This window comes from Chiloscyllium plagiosum, unplaced genomic scaffold (assembly GCF_037043375.1).
Source record: "Chiloscyllium plagiosum isolate Xiang-an unplaced genomic scaffold, Cpla_swu_hap1 HiC_scaffold_17, whole genome shotgun sequence".
In the NCBI taxonomy this organism is placed as follows: Eukaryota; Metazoa; Chordata; class Chondrichthyes; order Orectolobiformes; family Hemiscylliidae; genus Chiloscyllium; species Chiloscyllium plagiosum.
This window is the reverse complement of record NW_028270155.1, coordinates 52719489-52746363: the sequence shown is the minus strand read 5'-3', so window position 1 is coordinate 52746363 and position 26875 is coordinate 52719489. Positions and strand designations below refer to the sequence as shown.

The following is a 26875-nucleotide window of genomic DNA, read 5'->3' as shown; positions in this document are numbered from 1 at the left end:
TTCCCCACAGAACCTCCTTCCCTTTTGCTACTTTTCAGATAGTTTATAAAGACAATGTGTTACAAGGATGGATGTGTTGGCTGACTAATGGCTGGAGTGTGGGGGCAAATCATCATGATCTCTCCAAGAATACATTTAGTCATAGCTGGCAACCCTATTCTGGTGTAAATAGTCTTAGCATCTTCTCCAGTGTCTCTGTATCCTTTGTCTGATATGAGCAGAACTATGCACAATGCTCTAAATGTCTACTTTGTTTCTCTTCAATCACTTTTTTGTTATCATTTCTTGATGCTTAAATATCTTGTGATTTCATCTTCCAATTTAATCACTACACGTTGAGTATTCAGGACTAACAGATTCCAATACCATAATAGCCATCTGAAATCCCACTCCAAATGTGGAAGGACATAACACCCGTGTTTCAGATGCAACTTTGATTTGGGGTTGCAAAAGGCAGCAGATACATGCAGCATCGCATAATTGTTCTACCCACGTAATTTGTTCTATTACAAGGTTACATTGTGGCAATGCAAATTTGAGGGATTTAATCAGTTCTTCCAATGTTACAATATGTTGTGGCTACATTGTGCAATTCATAACATATTTTGTCAAAATGACATCATCAAAATGTGTGCAACCTTACATTGATACTGTTCAAAGGGAATGTCCGTTCATTCACAGCTGCTTTCATTGGCCATGAATGCTACGCAGTAGCTTAAATAAAACAGTACAAAGCAGGTTCAATATGATTCACCTCCTCCGGTACACCTCATTAAACCATAGGATATTTTATCATTGAACAGGGTAGTTTTGACCACTTCTCCATGTTAGCTGTCTGCTCTAGAAAGCTAAGAGAAACATTACTTAAATTAAACATTGGCCCATTGAGAAATACTACCCTTTTTTTACCATTCTCCTTTCAAAATGATATTGTATTTGTGTTCTTATTGTTTCAAATAAGGTAGCCTCTTAGAATGTTTGCAGCTAATCCAGCAATCTTGCTCCATTTTAATTTTGATCATGAAATTGGCCATGTAGTGTATATGAGGAGCCCTCCTGAAGAAGGGCTCATGCCCGAATCGTCAATTTCCTGAAGAAGGGCTCATGCCCAAAACGTCGATTTTCCTGCTCCTTGGATGCTGCCTGACCTGCTGCGCCTTTCCAGCAACACATTTTCAGCCATGTAGTGTATATGATCTGTTTTCAATTTTTTTTTGACTTATGTAAATCTGGGCTGAAAGCAATTAGTTTTAGCTTGCATAAATCAAGGTTATGAAATGCATTTCTCATGCTGAAACCTTCAGTTCCTGAACTGAAAAATTGAAAAAGTGGAAAGTTGTTCGCAAAAATGATAGTCCGTGCCATAAAATTAATATCAAGCCACAGTATCTACTGTTATTTATTAATTTATTTTTAAAACAGAATACTGATAGCTTGTTTTTGTTGCAAGTGTTAGATAAATAAATTGATATAAATTATTCATCAACCAATAAATGACACGCTTTTCATGATATAAACAATCTGACCAAGAGAAAGGAACTGAAAGTGTTTCTATTTAAAAAAATAATGTCCAAATAGAAACAAAATTACAGCTGCTCTTTAAAACCTCCAACATTTATTTAAGGTTCAGTTAAGCCTTTGGCAAAACTACAATACAAACTACAGCTGTGACAGTAAGTGAGATTCACTATTAATTCTATTAAACTCCTGCATCGTTTATTCTGGAAACTACAAACACAAAATGTTTTGTTTGCTTGCAGCCAGAACAAAATAGAAAAAAAAATGATTGGAGTTGTATAAACATTTGTATTTCCACACTAATAATAAATACCGTGTCAAGAGTTACAGGGATAAGGCAGGAAAATGGGATTGCGAAACTTATCAGCCAGGATTGAGTGGCAAAGCTGACTCAATGGGGAAAAATCCTCTAATTCTGCTCCTACATCTTATCGTCTTAGAGTCTAATGGTCTAAATAGCCCTCAAAAGAAGAAAGCCACATCTGAGAAATTCTTTAGTGCTGCATCTATTTCACAGACATGAACTCAATTCCCAAGTATTGAGTATGGTAGTTGACAGTCATGTATAATATGCTTGAAGTGAATGTTTCATCTTCTGGTTGGTGCAGTAGGGACTTTTGTTGTCTGTCAAATGTTTAGGTACATTTTAATAACAACTGCTTATTTACATACTAACATTGTATACAGTTATTGATCTACACTAGCTCAGAGTCTCTCCTCCATGAGATCTTTCCCTCTTAGGAGAAAGTGAGGTCTGCAGATGCTGGAGATCAGAACAACACATTTCCAGCATCTTTCCCTCTTAGTCATATAATGTTACATCATCATTACACCACAATTTCATAGGCTCATGCTGTTAAACCATGTTAGACCACACTACATTTCACCCTTCCCCATTCTTATTTCTTGTTATTTTCAATATGGTCCCAGAAGATTCAAAGAGACAGTTTAATAGCTTTCACCAATCTGATTTATATTGGCATCTGAGGTTCATGGTCTGTTGCACTCCTCCTTAACTCTGTTTGAGTGGCTCTTCCTTGGGCTTGCGTGGAGCTTTCAGAGATTCCTCTGTCTTCTTCAGGATCAAAGTAGTTTGACCCTGTTTGTACTGTTCTCTCTTAGGACAGTTTCTCCTTACATCATCTGATGATGATTTCATCAATGATCTTGGCTATTCCATCTCCTTAACAGCAATTCCTTATTTGCCGTAGGTCTTGGATTCTACTGCTTTTCTGGCTGAAGAATTGATACTTCTCTTGCTTGACGGCAATGATGGAAGTTCCTGGTGTTTCACTCTTTGAACTTCTTCTTGTCTCACTTTATCATGGCCTTCCTCGGTAATATGAGGTTTTGATTTCTTGGACAATGTTCCAAACTGCACTTGTGGACTTCTCCCCATTAATAATTCTTCTGGCAATAATTGATCTTGCAATGGTGACAATCTATGACTCAATAGAGCCAATTATTCTTCTTCAGAAATTTTACTATGGGTCTGACTCCTCCTTTTGCTTCACCATTTGGTTGTGGGTAATTTGCTGAAATTATTATGTGCCTGCATCTATGTTCCCACGGAAATTCTGTAAATAGCTCATTTGTGAATTGTTGTTCATTGTCAGATACCCCCATGTCAGGACTATTGTGAGTCACTCACTCACCAGACCAGAAATGAAGAAAAGTCAACTCCAAGGGTGAGTCAACAGAATTTTATTACCAACTACACCAAAAAAAATTGTAGGATGTTAAAATAAATATACATCAGTCATAAGTAAGGAACTTACAAAAGGAGGGGTGGGATGAAGATGTTTTGGGTAAAGACAGGAAGACAATTATTTTTGCACTGGAGTAGACAAAGTTAAAAATTATACAACACCAGGTTATAGTCCAACAGGTTTATTTGAAAATACTATATTTGGAGCGCTGCTCCTTTATCAGGTAGTTGTGGTGCAGGATCATAAGACACAGAATTTATAGCAAAAGATCACAGTGTCCTGCATGCAACCGATCCGATACATTGAACAAACCTAGATTTCTGTTAAGTCTTTCAACTTTTAGAATGGGTTGCAGGTTTCAGCTCATTAATATGTAAATCCCAGAACTTCTTTCAAATTACATTCTCAAGATAACTTAAGGTTTTATATATAAAAAAAGACACCTTAGCTCAGACAATGCATTAAAAGTGTGATGTTAGAGTCTGTCTGCATCTCAAACTTGAGTTAGACTGGTTCTGTTTCCAAAATAGGAATTTATAAAATGTTACATGGATTAACTGCCTACATTGACTGCCTACAGATTGTATGCTTTTTGTAATTGCAGATACATTCTATTTTGTTCAAAAAGCACACAATCTGCAGGCAGTTAATCCATGTAACATTTTATAAATTCCTACTTTGAAAATAGAACCAGTCTGACTCAAGATTGAGTATTGACTCAAGATGTAGATGATGCATTCAGTCCTATTATTGTTGGTAATGGTGGGCTGTAATGTGCTAGTATCTTTGAGGAAGTTAAAACATAGTTAATGTTTTCAAAATAATTTATTCGATCAACTTTCCAGCACCACTGTTGGGCTTGTCTCAACAGCTCATTGATTGCTGGGGGTGGGGGAAGAATTAATTTTGCTGCTTGATTGATCATTCCTGACAATCTTTGCATCTCTGCCATTTTCTTTGTTTGAGGAGATTCTCTGATCACATTCATTTTCCATGTATCAAACCTTATGCTTATAGTTTACAATATATGATCTAATAATTTAATTATGTGTTTCACAAATTCACACTTGTCATTTAGTATTGAGCCTGTTTTCTCTAATGTTTTCAGAACGTCTCTAACTCTAAAATTGTGTTTTTGCTGAACCATGTATGAGGAGATCATCCATATGGCACACTATTCCTTCCTACCTTGGATTGTATTAGACTTGCTCTTCTGAGTATATTAGGTGCTGTTGCTATTCCAAATGGCAGTGAAATAAAACAATACCTCCTGAATAATGTTATAAGAGTGGTTAACAATCTTGACTTCTGGTCTAATGATTCTTGTTAGAATTCATGGCTTGTATCTGATTTGGTGAACAGTATGCTCTTTGTCAATGTTGCTAAGCTGAAGTTGTAAGAAGATCTGTGCAGATTCAGACATTCCTATTTGGCTGAGGAACAGTGACCATACCTGAGAACAACTTAGTGTGTACTGCGATTGCTGAAATTACCATTTGTTGCTGTACTCTTTCAATTCCTTCACATAATCCACTTGTAGATATGGCTGCCACGTAATGTGGTACTAATTTTTCAGATTATTCAGTCCTGAAAGTAAATGAGGAAATTATTTTTTAAACTCTGTATTGCTATCACCTTTAGCAACTCAGTCTTTTCAATGATCACCCTTAATCTTGAGCATGCTGATGGGCGAGAAGTGAATCTTTAGGATTCTGTAAAATATAAATTCTGATTCTGAGGTGATTCTGTTATTTTTGTGCATTTACACTTTAATCTTGCCATGAGTTCACTTTTGACTTTCAAACTTGTTCTTCCTGCAACTTGCTACTTGATTGAAGAAAGTTTAACTTGATCTGTTTTAACCATTTCAACTGATCAGATAAGGTACCACACCTTGCACAGTGTCTAATTTATATCAAGACTTTTTTTTTTCTTTAATAACTCCGTGGGGAGGTATGGTGGCTCAGTGGTTAGCACTGCTGCCTCACAGTGCCAGGAACCCAGGTTCAATTCCAGCCTTGGGTGACCATCTGTGTGGAGTTTGCACATTCTCTCTCTGTCTACATGGGTTTCCTCCAACAGTCCAAAGATATGCAGGTCAGGTGAATTGATCATTCTAAAATTGCCCATAGTGTTGGGTGCATTAGTCAGAGGGAAATGGGTCTGGGTGGGTTACTCTTTGGAGGGTTGGTGTGGACTTGTTGGGCCGAAGGGCCCACTTCCATACTGTAGGGAATCTAAAAAAAATTTACTGTCTGAGTCATTGATCTCTCCCAGGATGTCCAATGTTTCTTGTTTTGATTCTCCTACTTGTTGGAACTTATTTTAAATTTGGCTATTGTTTATTTTTGTCACTTGCAGATTTAGAATGATAGCATCTCTTAAAATGACCACATTTATCTGAATTGTGGCATTCAGTTCACTCTTCTGTTGTGTAGGAGGAGAAAGTGAGGTCTGCAGATGCTGGAGATCAAAGTTGAAACTTTATTGCTGGAACAGCACAGCAGGTCAGGCAGCATCCAGGGAACAGGAGATTTGACGTTTCGGGCACAGGCCCTTCTGTTGTGTCTCAGTTCTGCTTTCTTCCCACAGGTGCTGCCAGACCTGCTGAGTTTTGCCAGCCGTTTCTGTTTTTGGTTCAGGTCTCCAGCATCTGCAGTTCCTTGTTTTAATTTTATGTAAAGCTTGAAGTTAGGTTGTATTGTCAAAGCAGATGAAAGGATTTGCTTTCTTCTGTAACTAATTAAGATGCTAACAGAATGCAATAAAACGTGAAAATTAATATCTTACTTAGCAATTCTATGTTATAAACACCAAAGTCATTTTAAAAAAGCATTAAACATTTTGGAATAAAAATAGATGCCACATTTAGTGTAGTATTCACAAATAGCAATGTGTCGCCTCAATATCCAGTCTCCTTTTCAGTCGAAATGGGAGGATGATTACACTTTTATCTCAGGTGGAATTTGAACTCAGTGCTGCAGCAAGCAATGGTATGTACAAGATGGAAGTATTTTCTATGCCAGCCACAAAGGCCGCTGAAGAATTATGTGCAGGAATGCTTTGTTCAGATTTAATGGTTCAGCCAGTGCTTCACATGCCGTCTTTATGTTGCAAAGTTGATGCTGGGTTTACAGACGTAAATTTATAATGTAAAAGCAGAAGAACACATTGTCTGTTGTGAATAGCTCTTAATGAGTTATTAGTCACTCTTAAACCTTTACTGTTGTGGAGGTTGAAATGCTAACAAATTCAGGGCATTGAACCTTTCAAGGATGCAGCATTAGTTTGTAACAATTGCAAATATGACTAAAACGGGGAACTGCATCACTATGCTCCTGAGAAGATAAACAGGGCTGATATGTGCGAGCGGTGCTGAGGAAGGGTTGATGTGCCATCTCCTGGAGAGTCAAAGTCATTTGGCAGAATGCCTCATCACCAGAACTTTCAATAAAGCACTAAGACATGGCTTGGCTGGTGGTGAGAAGAGCTCTGCCGGTGAGATCCTTTCCGCATGCCCGGACTCTCAGCTCCACAGCACGCTGCCCTCGAAGCAGCTATGGAGGGGATGAGAGTGTCACACACCTCCTTCTGGAATGTGCCTATGCAAAAAAAAGCCTGGAGAAGTGTTTGTCAAGGTTCATCCGAGCAGCTCTGTGACGCGGGACTCCGTGCTCTACAGTCTGTTCCCTGGGACGCACACCGAGACGAATATCAACTGTGCCTGGAGGATCATCAACTTGGTGAAAGATGGTCTTTGGTCTGTCCGAAACCTGTTGATCTTCCAGCTGAAGGAGTTGACCCCGATTGAGTGTTACGGACTGGCACATTCCAAGGTGCAGGACGATGTGCTGAGGGACAAGCTGAAGCTTGGGGCAACTGCCGCCAAGACACGGTGGGGAAAGACCACCGTGTAACGTCTACCTGCCTAGGAAGAACAGGGGGCCCACCCAGTAGTTGGGCTCCACTGACGCCTCAGCAGAATATCTGGATAGTCAATGTACAGACTTGTATACACAAATGATTAATTCCGATCTCTGTATGTAAAGAAATGGAATGTATATGTATGTATGACTTCACCAATTGTATAGATATAAAAATAATTTTTATGAATGAAGTATATTTTTGAAATATAAAAAAAATCTCTTGAGAGAGTTGTTAGACTGAGGCCTTGACTGTCTGATCAGCTGGGCATAAAAGATCTTGTGCTTTCTTCAAAGTATATGCTTGTCTCAACCATCACAACCAAAAAATAGTCTACTGCTCAACCACACTGTTTGCTCTTTGTTGGGCCTCACTTTCTGTAAAAGTGGCTGTCACTATTACTAATACAAAATGATAAACTCCTTGGCTGTGAAGTGTTTTGGGACATCTTGACAACAATATGCTACTGCAAAATTCCAGTTCTTCTTCCAGAAAAATTCTATACATGCCTGAGAGCAAGGCTCCTCTTCTGTCACAGGCTGAGACAGATTCTCTTCATCATTTGTTTGATAACACAGAACTCATTGCAGGGTAAGGCTACATATGACAAGCAGCAGATACTTACATTATTTTACACAGCTGTTATTTCTTCAGAACCTAGCAGTAGAGTCTGGAATGCCTAATCACATAACCCCAATGCATAAATGACACTTGGGATGCATCTATAAGAGGTTGTGCACAGCTTTCTGTGCAGAAACTCAACAGCACTTTGAAAGAAATGTTGAAATAACTGACTCGACATTTGTTTGATGAATTACAATGCAGGAGCCAGGATCAACATAGCTGAATAGTCCAATAACCCAGCGCCCTTATTTACTGCTACAGCCAAGTTCAAAAGGAAGGAATTAAATCCTTTTCCCTCCACCATGAGGTCGGTTACAAACAGTTTGACTTCTGTTATAAAAAGATAGGACTTTTTCCGATTCATTATGAACTAGACGATGCAAAGCTATGATGAAACAAGTCAGCCATATCTTAGAATAACAAAAATGAGGAGTTATTTTTAATTGTAAAACCCTACTCATGTAAATTATTAGGATTATTAGAAAGATAAAACAAATCCCACATCCATGATATGCACATACATGCTAGCATGCAAAACCAGAACACGTTAGAAGCAGGAGCTAGGAAAATAAAGGGTAAAGTTCACAGGTAAAAAGAATTATATGTTTTGATTAATTCAGAGACGTTAAAGTTCTGGTGGTGTTGTGGTGTGTGCCATGGAGTTAATGGTTAGCACTGCTGCCTCACAGCACTAGGGACCCGGGTTCCATTCCACTCTTGGATGACTGTCCGTGTGGAGTTTACACATTCTCCCTGTGTCTGCGTGGGTTTCCTCTGGGTATTCCAGTTTCCTCCCACAGTCCAAAGATGTGTAGGTTAGGTCATGCTAAATTTCCCATAATGTCTAGAGATGCATAGGACGTGCTTGGTTAGCCAAGGGGCAGGGTAGACTGGTGGGTTTGGGTGCGATAGTCCTTGGAGTATCTGTGTAGATTTGAAGGGCCAAATAGCATGTTTCTACACTATGGGGATTCTATGAAAAGAAAAGTAAGGAGTTTTTCTGAAACTGCACTCGATCCCTTTTCATCTTGGATACCATGGCACTCAAAGTTTCTATCCTTCCAAAATGCAATAGAGATAGGGTATCAGACTTGATTTCCAGAATGAAAGAGAGATGTTGTTATATTATCTGCAGTCACTCCTAGATGTTCCTATCTAAAAAACAGCTTTCCTGTTGTTTTCAAAATTTGTCAGAAAAGTGACTTTCGTCATGTGATTGGCATGCAAACTGAATGGTAGAAGTTCCATCAGGTAGTAGGAGTCTCAGTTACCTGTTGTTAGAAGCTCTACAGTTAAACGGTTGTCTTCACCAGTGACAGTCAATGAATCCCTTGTGTCCAGTGACCTGTCGTGACAGCCAAAGGTGATTGATTATTAGTGTTTCAGTCCTTTAATGATCTGTCCTCCATCAAGGCAGGAAGAGATTATGCACACCTCGAGAAGGTTATTAACTAAACTCAGTGCTTTGACAGAGTATCTTCAGCCCTATTAGCAATGTTCTTTTTACTTCCATTTTGCAATTCCCTGTGGAATTGAGTCAATTTACAGGTTAGGTGGCTTCCGCTGCCATTTTGAAACAAAGGCTCCTTGCTATATAAGGTTGTTTTCTTTCAAATGGAAGTCCCAGGCATTAAGTTAGTCTATGCAATTATCATGACATGGACCAGAATCTTCCAGTGCATCTGTACATATTGAATTTTCAATTATAATGTGGGCATTATATAAAGAAATATAGAAACTAGGAATGGGAGGGAGTTATTAGGACCTTTGAGCCTGTTCTACCTTTCAATGTGCTCAGGGTTGACCTCTATCTCCATGTCATATCCCCATTTTCTCTACTGAATGCTTTTGATTTCTAAAACAAAAAATCTCCTTCTTCAATATAATCAGTTAATTCTGCCTTTTGTGGCAGCAAATTCCACAGATTGATCACTCCGAGTGAAGAAATGCTTTCACTTTCTGTTCTAAATGATTTTGCACATATCTTGAGACTGTGGCCCCTGGTTCAAGACTCTGTCTTAGTTTCTAGTCTGTCCTGCCCAGTTAGGATTTTATATATTTCAGTTGGATCCCCTCTCATCCTTCTAAGCTTTACTGAATACAGGCCTGATTGAACGAATCTTCCGTTTTAGGACGATGCTGCCAATTCTGGTATTAGCCTAGTGAACATTCACTGCACTCACTCTATAGCAAGTTTATCACCAATTAGATACTCCAAGTCTGATCTTATCAAAGCCTTGTATAACTGCAGTAAGTCATCTGTACATCTGAACTGAAATCTTCATACATTGAAGGCCAACAAACCATTTGCGTTCTTAATTAGTGGTTGCACCTATCTGTCAACTTTCGCTGATTAGCATACAATGACATCCAAATCCTTTTGTATTCCACATTTCCCAATACAGTACTACTTAAATGATACTCTGTCTTTCTCTTTTTCACATTGAAGTGTATAACTTCACATTTATCAACACAAATTGCATTTGCCATGTGTTTGCCCACATATTTAATTTGTCTAGATTGCCCTAAAATGCATCCTCCTCATAACTCTCAATCCCACCTAGTTTTGTGGCATCAGCAAACTTCCAAACATTGCATTTGGTTCCCTCATCCAAATCACATTATAGATATTGTAAATAGTCAGGCTCAGTACTCCACTAGTCACTGCCTCTCATCTGGTATTTATTCCTATTCTGTTTCTATACGTCACTGCTTGAGGACATACAGCCAAAAGATGACAGTGGATATAAATTCAATGGATATAGAACAGTACAGCACAGTATTGGCCCTTTGGCCCTTGATATCTGAAGAAGAATCCTTGATATCTGAAGAGACCCAAGGAACTTCAAACAGCAACCTTTCAAAGTGAAAGGAACAAGTCAAAAGTGACCTGGACTGTGATCTCCTGTGACTGTAATGTTAATAAGGTGCTGACTACCTCCCCTTAATTCAACAGAAAACTGTCTGCTGCAGACATGTTGTGTTTTGTCTTTCCTGGAATATATGAAACAGTAGTTAATAACCAACTGTAATCCTTCATTTATTTGCATGAGTGGATTGAAGTGCTGTGAAGGACACTGTTTGAGGATAGCCATTAAACGTCTCTAATCTGCAGGTATAAAAGAAAAGACATGCTTCTACTCTGACTGCAGCAAAATCTTTCCATTTACTTTTCACAAAACTGAGACACAGACTTTTATATATTTTTAAAACATTCACCTTCATTTCTAACTCATTTCTAGTTTCTAATGTATGCACAATGTCTTATTATATCTTCTCATGTTTAGAAACTAGTAAACTCATTCATTTGTTGACCCAAGAAAGCCTAATTACATTGGCTCATTTTAAAACGTAAATTAATTTGCTCTTGTTGTGACCAACCAAGGGACAGATCAACAAAGATGGGAAGGCAGTTCATCTGTGCTCACCTGGGATAATAACAATTTGGAATATCATGTCTGGAACTGGAATATACTGAGGAATCCAATTGGGGATTGGTCATAACAGAATTAAATACTCCAGATGTTACAACATCTTGGATTCCAAAGATTCTGGCACTATATTGTGGGACAAGGATCTCATTAACATTCATATACTTAACAAACATAAGATATGCTTTGTGCAGCAGGGCATAAATCCTTCCTCACCAATACCATGCAACTCATTCATGACCAATCTCAGACCTGCTGATGTGGAATGCCCATGCCACTATGTATAAGCATGATGGACACTGAATACTTACCATTGGCCCCGAATAGTGTAATCCCAAACTCAGCCAGAGCTCTTGCACTTCCCCTACTTTGAAATTACAAGCTGCTGAATTGTAACCACAAGGAATGGTAGAGAAACTCAGCAGAATTGGCAGCATCTGTGGAGAGAGAAACAGAATTAACTTTTTGAGATTTATATGACCGTTTTTCAGAACCATACCATTGAGAGTCAAACAGGTATACCATTGATTCTTTGAGCACAGATGTTTTCACCAGCAGTCTCTCTGCTGGTCTCAGGTTTCCAGCAATCACAGTATTTTGCCTTTATTGAATTGTAACCACATTCATTTCAACTAAGGAACTTTGTTGACAGTAGAGTAAAAAGGAAGTATAGCCTGGCATCAAATTCAGATTCCTGAGCACTGGAATATGGGATCAGGAGATAGCCTTTCAGTCCCTCAATTGTTTTTATGTATATTTAATGAGTAAATGATCTATATCCCACCCCTATTTATTGCCTTAGGTTTCAAGAAGACTTAATATGTTTTCTGACAAAAATCTATCAATGTCAATTGTAAAATTTTCAAGGTGGTATCAGAAAGAACATGGGTATTGGCAGTAATAATGGAAATGGACCAGGATTTCAGGAGAGAACAGATACTCCTCCATTCAGAGACAGAAGGCAGTCTGGTGATTCACACTGGAGGCAACATTGTTTTTGTTTGAACAGTTTACAGGTTCTCCTTCTTTAAGAATAACCTTGCTCTGCAGAACTCTAAAATTTCTGTACAGATATTGATGATGTTTCTGCTTCTTTCATATCCTAAGGGAATGATCAACATCCCATAAAAATGTATTACACATTTGTTGGACAATAATATTATAATTCACACCAGAAACAGGTACCTTAGAAATTAATATTACCAAAATCTCCCTTTCAGTCTTTTTGGAATGGTATTTAAATAGCTTTTTAAAAAAAAGTTATAATCATAATGGGTAGAGAAAATACTTGGTCCAAACAGCAGGGAACAGTACAGTTTTTTAACCCCATTAGCATGCAGGATGCCAGGTTAATGAGGTTGTCAGTCAAAATGAGGCAAAGTAATTAGCAAGGCCAAAATAATGTACCTGTTGTTCGAGAAGTCATGAGCAATTGGTATCCCTTCAGAATTACGGCACCAAACTCGTATCTATTCATCTCAGGCAAGGGAAAAAATGTCATGCAAAAAATAGAGAAAGAGTGATATCATTGTTTGCTGTTTTCCTTAAAGAAATCAAATAATGGTGTGTACGATAGAACAGACTATGGATACCAAATCAATTTTAGTTGTGCAAACATTTTCAAGTTTTGTTGAAATAATTTATGCCAGTAACAGTAAGTTTGCTCCCTAGGGAGTGACAAAAACACATCTCCGAAATCTCATTCCCCTTCTTGCTATTCAGTATACAAACCCTCAGTCCCCCATCCCCCTCAAAAAACCTGGTTAGTCATACCTTCACATGCAGTAGTCTTATGTGGCAATTTTCTGTATGAACCTGTGAATACTCTAAACTGATGTCTGAGTCAGGATTGGGTGTAATTTTTCTTCCTGCCTGGGCATAAACATTGGCTTTTCATACCAAAGCAACCCTCCTAGAGCAAAATGAGTTGGTATTAATGCAGTTAAATGCTGTTGTTCTTCAAAGGTTGGCTTCTTTGTAGACCTGCTGAAGATAATGCAAAACTGTTCAGAACAAGATCTTAAATAAGGATTTGATCTGATGTGGAAATGTTTTAATATTTTATTTCTTATTGCACCATGGGCAATTTAAGGATCTGTTGTATCTTTAAAAAGCCAAAGAGTTGACATGTAGGCACTTAAAGTATTAAAACTGGTATTTTAACCTTCGAAAGATAATTAACCTATATTAAATTTTGTATAATCTTGTTCAATCATACATTCTCTCTATATAGAGCAGTGTCAACATCACCATGAGACATTCTATCACAATAATGTTGTGATAAAAATTGAAGTTGCTGACTAAAAAAGTTGGTTGTGTCACCTAAAAATGTGATGTTTGCTGATAAAACTTGGTTTAATTTTTCACATAGAAGTGTACTCAAGAATTTAAGCTGAAATCTCATGGAATGAGTGAATTATGAATTGATATAGACTCACTGTCCTCTCTCCACCAACTTATATGTTAAGTGTTTTCATAAATGCTGCATCTAAAATGATGGAATTTGCAATCATCGAGATAGAAAGCTCTTACTATGTTTGTTTAAGGATCCCAATGTATATTCACAATCCTTTTCCAAGGTGATGATGGAAGAACCTAATTACAGGATTTTCCAACAAAAGCTACAAAATGGATCCTAGTAATCTGTTGTATCCGAGAAGTGAATTTGAGAAAGGAGTGTCAAATAATATGCCACCTACAAATGAGGAAGAAGAACGTGGATATTGCAAAGACAGAAACAGATGTTTCTCAAATAGCAAGGCCAGGAATCAATACTCTATTGGGTCTGTCAAGAGATATTGGCAGCAAACAGCTTCATGGCATCCTCTAAATATGTCTTAAATAAACTTCCCTTTGTGGTTGGAGGATCAAGTGTTGCATTGCAGTTCTAACATCACAACTGAGATCTTCCCAAACCTTGGAATAGGAGCCTAGAGGGCAGAAGGATTAAATATTAAATTATTTTCAACACCATTGACTCCTGCGGCAGTTCCAGTCATTTACACATTTGGCAGCTAGAGGGCAGAATAGGAAAGCCAATAAAAGTCTACTTCACCCACATACTGGAGATCTATGCTATACCAGATAGACTGTTCTCAGGTAGATTACAAGTCATTCAGTCAAGTTGGCTGTTTGACTTGTGATTTGTACACAATGCTAGGTTTGCAAGAGTGACTGTATCTGAAATACCGCAAAATACACACTGCATATTTTAAAAACAAAATCAAATTCTCAAGTTTCCTCAATATTCACAATAGCCACAAGTCAGAAGAACATAAATGTGACTAACAATAATCCTTGGCATAGACTTTCTCTCAGTCTCAAATTTTCAATCACTGCCTGACAAGCAAGGTCTATTTAAATCAATTTATCACCCCTTTCCTCATCAGCTGCCTTCTTTACTTATCTTCCTTAAATTAATTTTAATTGATCAAGTAATCCCTAATTTTTAAGTTCTCAGCTCAATTTCCATTTTGGTCTCCCAATTTTGGGAGACAGTTGCCTTGTGATCTTGCCGCATTGTTTTTGTTCCCTCTGAATACTTCATGGGTATAGGAATATTATGCCGTTATTACACTGTGAGATGAAGAGCTCTCAACCTCACTGACAGCTGACTGTAATTTTTCCTGGATGCAAACAATTTCATTAATTTGACACAGCAGTGATATATAGTTTGATGAAGCAATGACTGTTTTCTAATGAGTTCCTTCAGGCCTTTTAGAAATTAATCCTTTTCCCTTAATTAAATCAATCGAAATATTAGGATTGATGCTTTGCTCTCATGCTAAAGAAGTTAAACTTGTGCAGCTGGACCTAATTAGCTATTTACACCAAAATTTTAATTATTTCTCTCTCAGAGGATATCAGGGTCCTAATTATACTACAGCAAGTCTTTGAATAAATAGTAGCCCCCTTCATCTGACTGGCACTTGTTGCATTGTATTGTCTTTTACTGTGCTTGTGACGTGACTTAATGCAGCAATGAGTGAGGGAGAAGGGGTGGTCATCAATGATGTTCAGTCCAGCACAGCTGTTGATGTTTTGCTGTTGGAAGCTGCAATTTCGAATACAATACCAGAAGGTCTCATCATGGTGACAGCAAATATTTTAAGTTTTCCAGCTGAGTAAGCGAGGAAATGGGACTAAGTGAGGTACAGCTGCTAAGTGTGACCAATAGGTCAACTATCTTAATGAGATAGATCATTTCTAATTCTTATATAAAACACAAGCAGCTATTAAAAAGCTCTCCCAAGGAAAGTGATTGATTTTAGTCTTAATATTTGTTTAGACAAGGATTCTCTTGGTCCAGAAAAGAGCTCAGACTACTTCATATTATCTTGGAAGGGTATCTCAATAGTTTGAGTAACAGGTAAGCAGATGCTTCATGTTATGCTGTTGTATCAACATGAGGATTTTTGCTACTAACAATTGTTGCTGACAAGCCAAAAAGCCAATTTTGGTGGAATCTTACAGTGGGCCAAATTGAGATTTGTGCCAGAACTAGGTGAGAAGTCCTGTGAGGCTTATCTCAATGTTGGGACAAACTTGCTGCAACTGAGACCATTCCAGGCAGTATGATGAGATTCTTGTGAAAGTGGTGAGTTGCATATTTTGTGTGTGGAATTACAGTATGTGAATAATCTTATTAGGTACACATCTCACCACCAAAATATAGCTTCCCGTTCTGCAACCCAGCATGAGCAACCTTGATACTGATGCTCTCAGCATGGAAGCCAGAGTGATCTCCTAATAACTTCAACTTGTAGGCTGTTGGATGGTTACTGGCAGTGACTATGACTGGTCTCCAAGGGGAGCACAGAGAGAGGGGAGGACAGTTGGAGAGAACTTTCAATGTTATGGGGCCCCACTTGGGGAGGGATAGAGGAGTGGTGGAAATACACTTTCCGGGTAGTATCAGTTGAAAAGGGTCATTAGGGGATCTCTTGGCAACCAGGTGGAGCTCAGTCAGTGCTGAAGGTGCCCACCACGAACTACATTTCCTGCCATCACTTGCCATTCACTAGATGCTGACTGCAACTGGAAAACATCTGGGCCAATGCCTAGAGTGGGCAGAGTCAGTGTCCACTTGATGGTGAAAGTGCAGATTCCTTCTTTACTGGATGTTGAAGGGGTAAATACGTGAAGCATGCATTTGCAATGTGCAGCTACATTTAATTTGCAATCCCTTCTTCATCCATTTGCAATGCAGACAGAGGCAATTAATACCATGCTATTGGTCCCTGCAAATCGACCGTTGGTGTATCAATGACATTAAACTTGAAAGTAATGACTTATAAAGAGGCCAATAATGGCCAAAGACAACTTTCCAGAGTGCAGAGGGAGGTGGAGACCATCATGTTATCCTCTGTCATTAATTATTTAAATGAACTCCACTGAATGCAATGAAAGGTTAAACAATTGATGTGGGTCCGGGAATGGAAGGAAGCTAAAGTGCAGACATTCCCTTTTTTTAAATGTAATGTGTTGGTTAGTTAGCTGGTACTGCACCTTCACCACTTAATGTACATGCTGAGACTCAGCTGAATGAAGGATAGTGACACTGCCTGAGGTTTCGGAGTACTGTATGTCTCACTACGTGTATAAAGTTAAAAATCACACCACACCAGATTATATTCTGACAGGTTTAATTGGAAGCACTAGCTTTCAAAGCGCCTGATGAAGGAGCATCCATTTAAACATTTGCTTCCAATTAAACCTGTTGGACTGTAACCTGGTGTTGTGATTTTTAACTTTCTACACTCCAGTCCAACACTGGCATCTCCAAATCATCACTGTGTAGCCCTCACTGGCAAGAATTGCCACCATTGCCTGCTCTTGCAGCAAAGAATCTGTTCTGCTCCTTATGTTGCCAACAGTGCTCACTTTCAGCAAGGGTCCTGCACCCAGCTGCTCATGGAATGTTAATTGCTGTGGCAGCCTTCCTGAGAAGACTAAAGCAGTTGTAGGAGAGCAAGGCTGATGGCAATCCCAGGAGCAGCAGCAGAGGCTGAGGATCACCCTATTTAGGGAGAAATCACAGCCTCAGGGGCCCCTTTGGGCATGTCAGTCCGTGGGAGGATCAGAGGTCTTTGCTCCGACTCCATTCCCTGAGGATGAGAATGGGGTGGGACAGTGTAGGCACAGGCTCCATATGACCCAAGACACTGTGACCAAGCTGTGCCAAATGTGTGAGAATGACCTGAGGGCTACAGGAATGGGAGGCCATCCTCTCCTGTTGGCTGTGTAGGTGGAAACCACTTTGGACTTCAATGAGACTGGCTCATTCCAGGGAGTGGCAGGACCTATGTGAGATCTCTCAGTTGGGCAGTCACAATGCATGAGGACAGTGATAAACACCATGTGGGCAAGGCCACACTGGTTCATTTTGTGCCCTGAGAGAAGGTCAGTGCTGATGTCCAGGCAGTAGGTTCCTGGAACATAGCTGGGTTCCCCAGGCATAAGGTGCCATTGACTTCACACACTTCAGTGAGAGGTTTGTATCACAACACTACAGAATTCATCAACAACAAGGGGTTCATTTGATTTAATGTTGAAATGATCTATGATCACCTGCTACCATTACCTATGTGTCCATTGTGCCCAATACCCTGGCAGTTACTATAACTCCTATATCCTGAAGCACTCATGGACCTTGCAATGCTGACTACTGGGAAATAAGGATTACCCACAGTGACCAACAACTGAGGACATATTGCACAACCCCCTAACGTATGCGGAGAGCAGAAGTTGTCTGTTCTTCAATGAGGAATATGTTGGAGCAGCTGCTGAAGATGCATTTCTATTGTTTTGGATCAGTCTTGGTGGGGGTGGGGGGAGCCTGCAGAATTTGCTACATCATCCTGTATTGCCCTCTGTACAACTGAAGCTGGCAACAAGGCCATGTGATAGGCACTGAGGACGGGCGAGTGGGAGCAGACTTCTGAGGAAGAGAATGAGAATGTTGGGGAGTAGGAAGCTCTCCTTGTGTATGACAGAGTCAAGTGCATCAAGCACTACGAGGCAAACAGGACCTAACAAACAGCCGTTTCCAGAGGACAAGAGCTGGGTGCAATGGACCATCATGGAATGTTAAATAGCACTTGGTCATAATGTCACCAACTGGTTGACATTGTCAGAGTGAATTTCAGCTTTTACTTATTTTGTTTGCATCCACTTGTGCTGTCTGAATAAAAGCTCACCTTGGATGTATCTAATTAGTTGTCTGAATATAACATTCCCCATTGGATGCTGACAAGCTGCAGGTCCCCATTGGACATTGGGGAATTTGTAGTGCTAACTTGGAGAGGGTACCCAGACTGGATAGACCATAAGATGTAGGAACAGAATTAGACCATTTGACTTGTCAAGTCTGCTCTATTCTCCTGCCTTTTCCCTATAACCCTTGATACCCTTACTAATCAAGAACCTCTCTCTTTGTCTTAAATACACTCAATGACTTGGCCATCTTATGGCTGAAGAGATTCCTCCTTATCTCAGTTCTAAAGTATCGTCCCTTGCCTCTGGGGCTGTGCCCTCTGGTTCTAACCTCTAATATTAGAGGAAACATGATTTGGACATGCCGGTGTTGGACTGGGATGTACAAAAGTAAAAATCACACAATACCATGTCCTCAACCACCTGATGAAGGAGCAGCACTCTGAAAGCTAGTGCTTGCAATTAAACCTGTTGGACTCTAACCTGGCATTGTGATTTTTAACTAGAGGAAACATGTTCCCCATGTCCATTCTATCTGGCCTCTCTGTATTCTAAGTTTCAATCTGCTTCCCCACCCCCACCCCCCCATCCTCCTTAACTCTAAGTACAGATGCAAAGTCCTCAACCATTCCTCATTTGCCAAGTCCTTAATTCCCAGGATCATTCTTGTAAAATTCTTTGGACTCTTTCCAACACCAGCACATATTTTGCTATGGGGAACATAAATGCTCACGATGTTCCAAATGCAGTCTGACCAGAGCCTTCTACATTTCAGCAGTACACCCCTATTCTTGTATTCTAGTCCACTTGAAATTAATACAAAAATTGCATTTGCCTTCCTCTCTGACAACTACATCTGCATGTTAACCTGAACAGAACCCTAAACTAGGACTAAGTCCTTTTGTGCTTCAGATTTCCAAAGCCTTTCCCTGTTTATGAAATAGCCTTCACCTCTAATCTTCTGACCAAAGTGCATCACCTCACACTTTCCCACATTGTATCCCATCTGCTGCCACTTTGCCCACTCTTCTAACCTGTCACAAATCCTTCTCAGCCTCTCTACTTCTACACTACCTGCCCCACCATCTATTTTTATATAATTTGCAATCTGAGCAACAAGGATCACTGGAGAACTCCATTAGTCACTGGCTGCCATCAGGAAGAAGGCCCCTTTATCCCACTCTCTGCCTTCTGCCAGTCAGCCAATCCTCTCTCCATGCCAATACCTGACCCTATCACCATGGTCTTGCTAATATTATTTAGCTGCCTGTGTGGCACCTTGTCAAAGACTTTCTGGCTCTCCTTTGTCTAACTTGTTTATTACCACCTCAAAGAATTTTGACAGATTTGTCAAACCTCCCCTTGATAAAGCCGTATGCTGACTCAGCCCTATTTTACCATGCATTTCCAAATACTCTACAATCTAATCCTCAATGGACTCTAAAATCTTACAAATGATTGAGGTCAGGCTAATCAGACTATAGTTTCCAGTCTTCTGCCTCCCTCCCTTGTTAAAAACAGAGATCAGCCATTTTCCAGTCCTCTGGAATTCTCCCTGACTCCAATGATTCCTAAAAGGTGACCACCGATGCCTCTACAAACTCCTCAGCTATTTCCTTCAATATTCTGCAGTGTAGCCCATCTGATCTAGGTGATATACCCACCTGCAGGCCTTTCAGCTTCCCCAGCACCTTCTCCTCCGTGATTGCTACTACACCCACCTCTGCCCCCTGACTCTGAAGTTCTTGCATGCTGCTGGTGTCTGCCAAGTACATATTCAGTTCCTCTGCCATTTCTTTGTTCCATATTACTACATCACCAGCCTCATTTTCTAGAGTTCTAATGTCCACTCTTGCCTCTTACCTTTTCCGACATCTTAAAAATTTTGCAAACTTCTTTTTATATTACTAATTAGTTTATTCTCACCTTTATATTCTTCTGCACTTCCATTTTTTAAGTTATTCTCTGCTGATTTTTAAAGGCTTTCCCATCCTCTGCTTCCCAACAAAGTTCACCATAGTGTATGCTTTTTGTTTTGGTTTTATGCTGTCCCTGACTTCCCTTGCCATCCATGGTTGCCTCATCCTCCTCTTGGTATGAACATCTGCTGTGCCTCTCTTTACATAATCGTAATGCTATTTTCTCTGAATCCAGCTTCTCCATCTCAAACTGCAGGGTGAATTCTATCACGTTATGTTCACTGCAACCTAGAACCTAGGGGTTCCTTTACCTTTTTGTCTCCCTAATCGAGTCTGCTTCATTACACGCTAGCAAATCCAGAACTGCTTACTCCTTAGTGGCCTCTATCAGAAGCAGCTCCAAATAACCATCTTGTAGACATTCCATGAATTTCTTTTCCTGAGATCTTCTGCTCAATTGATTGTTTTCAGTCCGCCTGCATATTGAAGACCCCATGATTATTGTTACAGTGCCTTTCTACATGCCTTTTCTCCTTTTGATTTATTTTCTTCCCCACATCTTGACTACTGCTAGGAGACCTGTACGTAACTCCCATCAGGGTCTTTGTTTTTTCCTGTGTATCATCAACTCCACCCACAAAGATTCTATGCCTTCTGACTCTATCACTTCTTGGTAATAATTTATTTTCAATTCTTACTAACAAGACAACCCCCACCCTGCACCCATGGGCCTGTTCTGTCGCTAGGACATGTATCCTTGGATATTAAGTCCCGAGCCCTGATTCCTCTGTCATGTTCTTTGAGAATATTTGACAAAAAGTCAATTCTACCTATTGCTCCTGTGTAAATGATCAAAGTATCTTCCTACACATTGGTCGTGTTTGCATTTCCATGTCTGCCATGTGGTTTGTTTGGTAGCACTTGTGGAGTCATAAGGTTGGAAGTTTTCCTTCCAGAAACTAATTCACAAAACAAAAAAAATCAAACCTGACACTTCAGTGCATCACTGAGGGTGAGGCAGTAAATCAAAGTCCTATCTCTGCCTCCCACTCCACCCCCTCAGGTAGAGAATTCCACATCACTGTTTTGAAGAAGAGTATGTCCCTCCAATCCTGGCTAAATTTGTCTCAATCAATAAAACAGATTATTTGCCATTGATTTTTGTGCGAGCTTACTGTGTGTGAATTGGATGTGGCATTCCTTACAGTACAACAGGAGACTATGCTTCAAAAGTACCTTATCAGTTGGAAAATACTTTGTAATATCTGGTAGTTGTGAAAGGCACTATGCAAATGCAAATTTTTCATTTTCCTTGTTTCTGTGATTAGAACAACGACCAAGAAAAAAAACAGATGTACTAAGTTGTATTTCATTCCCCAAAGAAAAAGCAGTGTGTACTTTTCAGAAAAGATGTGAGTATTCTCAACATCCTCAGTGATTTAATTTGAGCCCTAAATAAAGGTTAATGCTGCTTATTGCAAACTTAATCTGACTTGACAAAGTTAAAGAAAAATGTACGTGTACAGGTTAGCAAGCATAGTTGTGATCCAGAGGTACCATTCAACAGCTGCCATTACAGGAAGTAAACTCTGCTATTATTTTGACTTACACCCTCAAACATATAAAATTTTCTTTTGTCTTTGCTGCCTGGAGTTTTGTTTTTCCAGTTTTTTTTCTTTCTCACCTAGCTTTCTTCAAGCTGCAAGCAACAAAATTGGAACTCGTGTCCACAAGTAAAATGTGCAATTAAGACCATTACTGGAGGCTAACCTCCCATGCTCAAGCAACCATGGATTCACAGAGAATGCCATATTTGCTTGGCTCACACTCCACACAGAGTTTCACTTAGAGATTCATGGAGCTAATCTCACTGTTTAAAAATTTAAAACTAAATTGCAATGTACTTTGGATTTTATTTTAATTGCTGACCTATGCTTACTCATTTATAATGTGTTTTAATGTCTGTATGAATATAGTTTCTCATTAATTTTATTCAGCCCACATCAATAATCTATATGACACCAAGCAGCGTGAACATTTTTTAAAAAAAGACAAAAGAACTGTGGGTACTGGAAATCAGAAGCAAAAGCGGAGGTTGCTGGAACAGTTGAGCAGAGCTGATAGCATCTGTGGAGGGAAATCTGTTAATGTTTTGAGTCTGAACTGGTTCTGAGGAAGGGTCGCTAGACCTGAAATATTAACTCTGATTTCTCTCCACAGGTGTTGCCAGACCTGCTGACTTTTCCCAGCAATTTCTGTCTTTGTTAAACATTTGAATTATTGATTTTCTACTCCCAGAATGTGAAAGAAAGTTAGATAACCCCTAAATTACAATATGAGCAAAGGAAGAGGTGTAGCCAGCTGCAGTCCAGGTGTACCTGAGATGGAAACTGTTGCTGAACTTTGTAAGGTTAACCTCTCATTCTCATTAAGTTCCTTTTCAGGGAGCCTATTAAAACACTGCTGCTTTCCCTTAAGGGGCAGTGCATTTCTGAATGTGGTGAAATGATTTTGTCGGCTACAGCCAATAGTTCTTGTACAGTTTTCATAAGTGTGTCATAGGAAGATTTACGGTAGGAGAGTTGGGAAGACTAAATTATTGACTGATAACACCAGGAGCTCCTGCTGGATGATGTGCAACAAAGAGGAAAAGGGGCAGGCCATAGAGCAGAGAGCAGCCTCATGGAAAAGCAGAGGATGTAAGCTGCACAGATGGAGAAGGCTTAGGAGGTGAAAATATGAGAACAAGTAAGGAAAACACTTACGTAGCTGAAAGAATGTAAGTATGTTTACCTGTGTTTTCAATGCATTCATCTTGAAGCATCACAACACATTCAACATAAACCAAGAATGTAAATTCATTCTGGACTTTAATAATGTATGGAAACAATGCCTTTATTAAAAATTAAGGGGAAAAAAACCCCAACACTCCGCAATCTTTGTGGAGCACATATTCCAGGCAGGTATCAGAAGTTCCCAGAAGCTATACTTATCTGCTCAGTTGTATACTTACAATTTGAATGTAAACTGGCTAACATTCTACATCCTATGTATTTGGAAACCCTGGTACCCAATGCAAATGTTGTGCCATGACCAGAGTGTCCTTTCCATAGTAATGATCTTCAAATCCCTACTGTGTGGAAACAGGCCCTTTGGCCCAACAAGTCCACACCAACCCTCTGAAGAGTATCCCACCCAAACCCATTCCCCATTACTCTACATCTTTACCCCTAACCTACACATCTCTAGATGTGTAGACTTTATGGGCAACTTAGCAAGGAATTCACATAACCTGCACATCTTTGGACTGAGAGGAAACAGGAGAGCCTGAGGAAACCTACACTGACATGGGGAGAATGTGCAAACTCTACACAGTCGCCCAAGGCTGGAATTGAACCCAGGTCCCTGGCAGTGGGGCAGCAGTGCTAACCACTGAGCCACCGTGCCATGATATTCACAGTAATATTTGGGAGACTAATCTTTAATCCCTGGAGATGCCAGAACTATTTGTATTGTTAGTCACTGTTGGATTTGTACCTTGCCTTGAAGAGAGGTCCTCTTTAAGGACTCCATGTGCTACATACATACAACGTTGTAACTCTCTGCCTGGTAGTTAGTCTGCTGTGGGGCTGCATGCATAAAAATCAGTTGGTTGTTGTAATGTCTGCTTCATAACTTATAGTTTAGCTTGTTTTAAACAGTAAAACACATGGAGTCAATCAATTGATTTCTGATTTTATTTTGAAACTATTGTCATTTAATATGGTGACAAACCATAAAAAATGCTAAATTTGCAGACCCACTTCACTTGAAGTGTAAATAAATTAATCTACAGGTTACATATCGGTTTAGCTCAATTGGTTGGATGGCTGATTTGCAATGTCAAGTGATGTTAACTGTGTGTTCAATTCCTACACTGGCTAAAGTAATTATGAAGGGCTCTTCTCAACCTCTCCCCACACCTGACATGTGATGTCCCTCCAGTTATACCATCAGTCATGCTTCTCTAATGAGAGAACAGCCTTATGGTCTGGTGAGACTGACAACTTTATCTTTTTAATCCACAGGTGAAACAAAGTTAACAGTCTTTTAAAATCATGCTAAAGTCCAGAAAACACTGGTCAATAACTTTATTTGTTACAGCGTCATAGCTTGCTCATAAGTAAACAAATCTAGAGTGAATGGCCAGTCAACTCCTTTGAAAAAGGCAATTGATTGGGGTTTGTGATGCCTTGTTAGCAGGCAAGGAAAAATGAAAGGCAAGATTGTCAAAATGTCCACAAAACAGTCTCAGTTACATTGGAACACAGCAGATCGCCTAACAAAATAATTCAAAATATATAAACTTCATTCAGAGCAATGGTTTCTTCAATTGTGTATGTCCAATAAAGAAAAGGAAACTATTAAGCTATACTTAGTAAGTAAATGGAGGTCTGCACAGACTCCATACATCAGGATTAACAGCTCAAGATCTAAGTGATCCCGTAGCTAAAAGATAGAGACCACTTTTGACGACCAATACAGAATCAGATGAAACTTTTATGTTTATCAATTAGAATTCATGTCACTTAGTGTATAGAATCCATAGATTACTTTGTAAACAGATGCAGAGAAAGCATTGTTTTTTTTTTCTCAGATGGGGAATTTGAAAACAGAACTGTTAAGCTAATAATTACATCCACCCAAATGGAAGCATTCCTGAATGAGAAGACATTGAATAACTACCAGAGGATGGATGTACAAGTGATTTAAAGGTGAAGTGAATAAATTATTTGTAGCCTTTTTTGATTATGTCCTGAATTAGAATTGATGGACTTCAAAGAGATTGGATTGAGATGAGTATCATGATTGCTTTGATTCCTGTTTGGTTCCATTACTGGTTAGAGCATGCTTAGAGAAGAAATCTACTGAACAAGCCAACTTATGTGTGATATAATTTAACACTCAATTGAAATCTTAGTCAAAATTAGACTGTTCCTTCTTTGCTAACACATGCTTAATATATAAAAGTAGAGGAAGTGGTGGAGGCTGGTACAATTGCAACATTTAAGAGGCATTGGGATGGGTATATGAATAGGAAGGGTTTGGAGGGATATGGGCCGAGTGCTGGCAGGTCGGACTAGATTAGGTTGGGATATCTGGTCGGCATAGACGGGTTGGACCAAAGGGCGTATTTCCATGCTGTACATCTCTATGACTCTAAATTCTATGGAAAGTTCTTCAATATGATTTGACTGTGAAAGTAATGAGTCCACAACCATATATCAGTTGAATTTCTGAAGGTATGATGTAAGATAATTTTGAAGTGCAATGTTTGGTATAAAAAGTCCTGTTGATAGCTGGAAAGAAAAGTTTGAAAGATTTCAGGACCTTTAACTGACTCAGTATTTGCAACATACTTCCAGACTTGAACATCAACCTTTGCAAGATTCAAGCTCAGGCCTACCACCTAATAAACTGTCAGGCCAAAACAAAACCTCAAATAGTAGGATCAGACATCCCTTGAGTACTATAAGTATCTGGTGTTCCTTGTGCTCTCATTAGACCAATCAATAATGTTAAAAGAGCCCGTCAAGAAGCTGTTAAAGGAACTGAATCCTATCAACTCAGTACAGTACAAAGGGGCCAAAACACAATGGGAAGCTGAAGCCAAAATATTCTGGGCAGTCACTTTTACAACATGTGCTTTCTATATAGTTTGTCACCAGTGTGGCAGAATTATTTCCATACAAAGGAGAAATAAAAGCAGATGGACAATTCTCAACATCAACTAATTAGCCACATTTCACTACTCAAGTGGCTGAAGCCCAATAGAGTTTGGTTTTAAAAACTCCTTATCCTGAAATAACATTCTGGAAGGCTATATTTTGTAGTATAAGGGGTAATTGTAACTGGTACCATGCTGCAGTGATGTCATGCAATATCACATGATCTTGCTTTCTTGTAGACTCTCTTGGCAAGATAAAGCCACATTCAGATGTTTCTTGCTAAAGTTAGTCTTTTCCTCAAATAATCTGTATTAGCACACTTAAACTAATAATATTACATGGTGTCAACACATGACAGAAAATGAGAATTTCTCTATCATTACAGAAAAGCTTCCAGTTTGTCCCAAGTCCCAATCAAGCAGAAATCTGGTGGATTGATGCTGAAGATTTATCCAATATTGCACTGCATTGGGCGGCCTTACTGTGAAGTTGACAAGTAAGCAGGTCTGTACAGTATTGTATGGAATGGGTGCCTATACAGATGGTATGATCGCCAGAGAGGGGGTCCACAATAAAAGCATCATGCATAATGAAGTAATAAAAACATTTGATGCCATCTTCAACTTTCAAAAGTATACAATTGCTGAGCTGACTAAATTTAACATGTAGATTCAACTGCAATGGGAAATCATTGATAGATTTATAAATAAACTGTATGGACGTGTGGAGTGAATATGGCTGCTTAATAAATAATTAATCCTGTTAATAAAACTTTTTACCTGAGCTTTGACACTTTGTTACATTTGTAATTGAGAGATGATTTAAAT

At 39.3% G+C, this 26875-nt stretch overlaps 2 long non-coding RNA genes across 3 annotated transcripts; one reads left to right on the top strand and one right to left on the bottom strand.

Moving 5' to 3' along the window:
* On the top strand, positions 1–26875 carry LOC122558439 (uncharacterized). The gene is made up of 3 exons (XR_006314142.2): positions 1–3206; positions 24977–25094; positions 26434–26875. It is a non-coding gene; the product is annotated as an uncharacterized LOC122558439 (long non-coding RNA).
* LOC148147341 (uncharacterized) lies at positions 4474–14126 on the bottom strand. Of its 2 annotated transcripts, XR_015759960.1 has the most exons (5): positions 12980–14126; positions 12614–12675; positions 11518–11643; positions 9047–9120; positions 4474–4814 (listed from the first exon to the last, which is right to left on the bottom strand). It is a non-coding gene; the product is annotated as an uncharacterized LOC148147341 (long non-coding RNA). The 2 variants fall into 2 exon arrangements; XR_015759959.1 differs by having other exon boundaries at positions 12614–14126.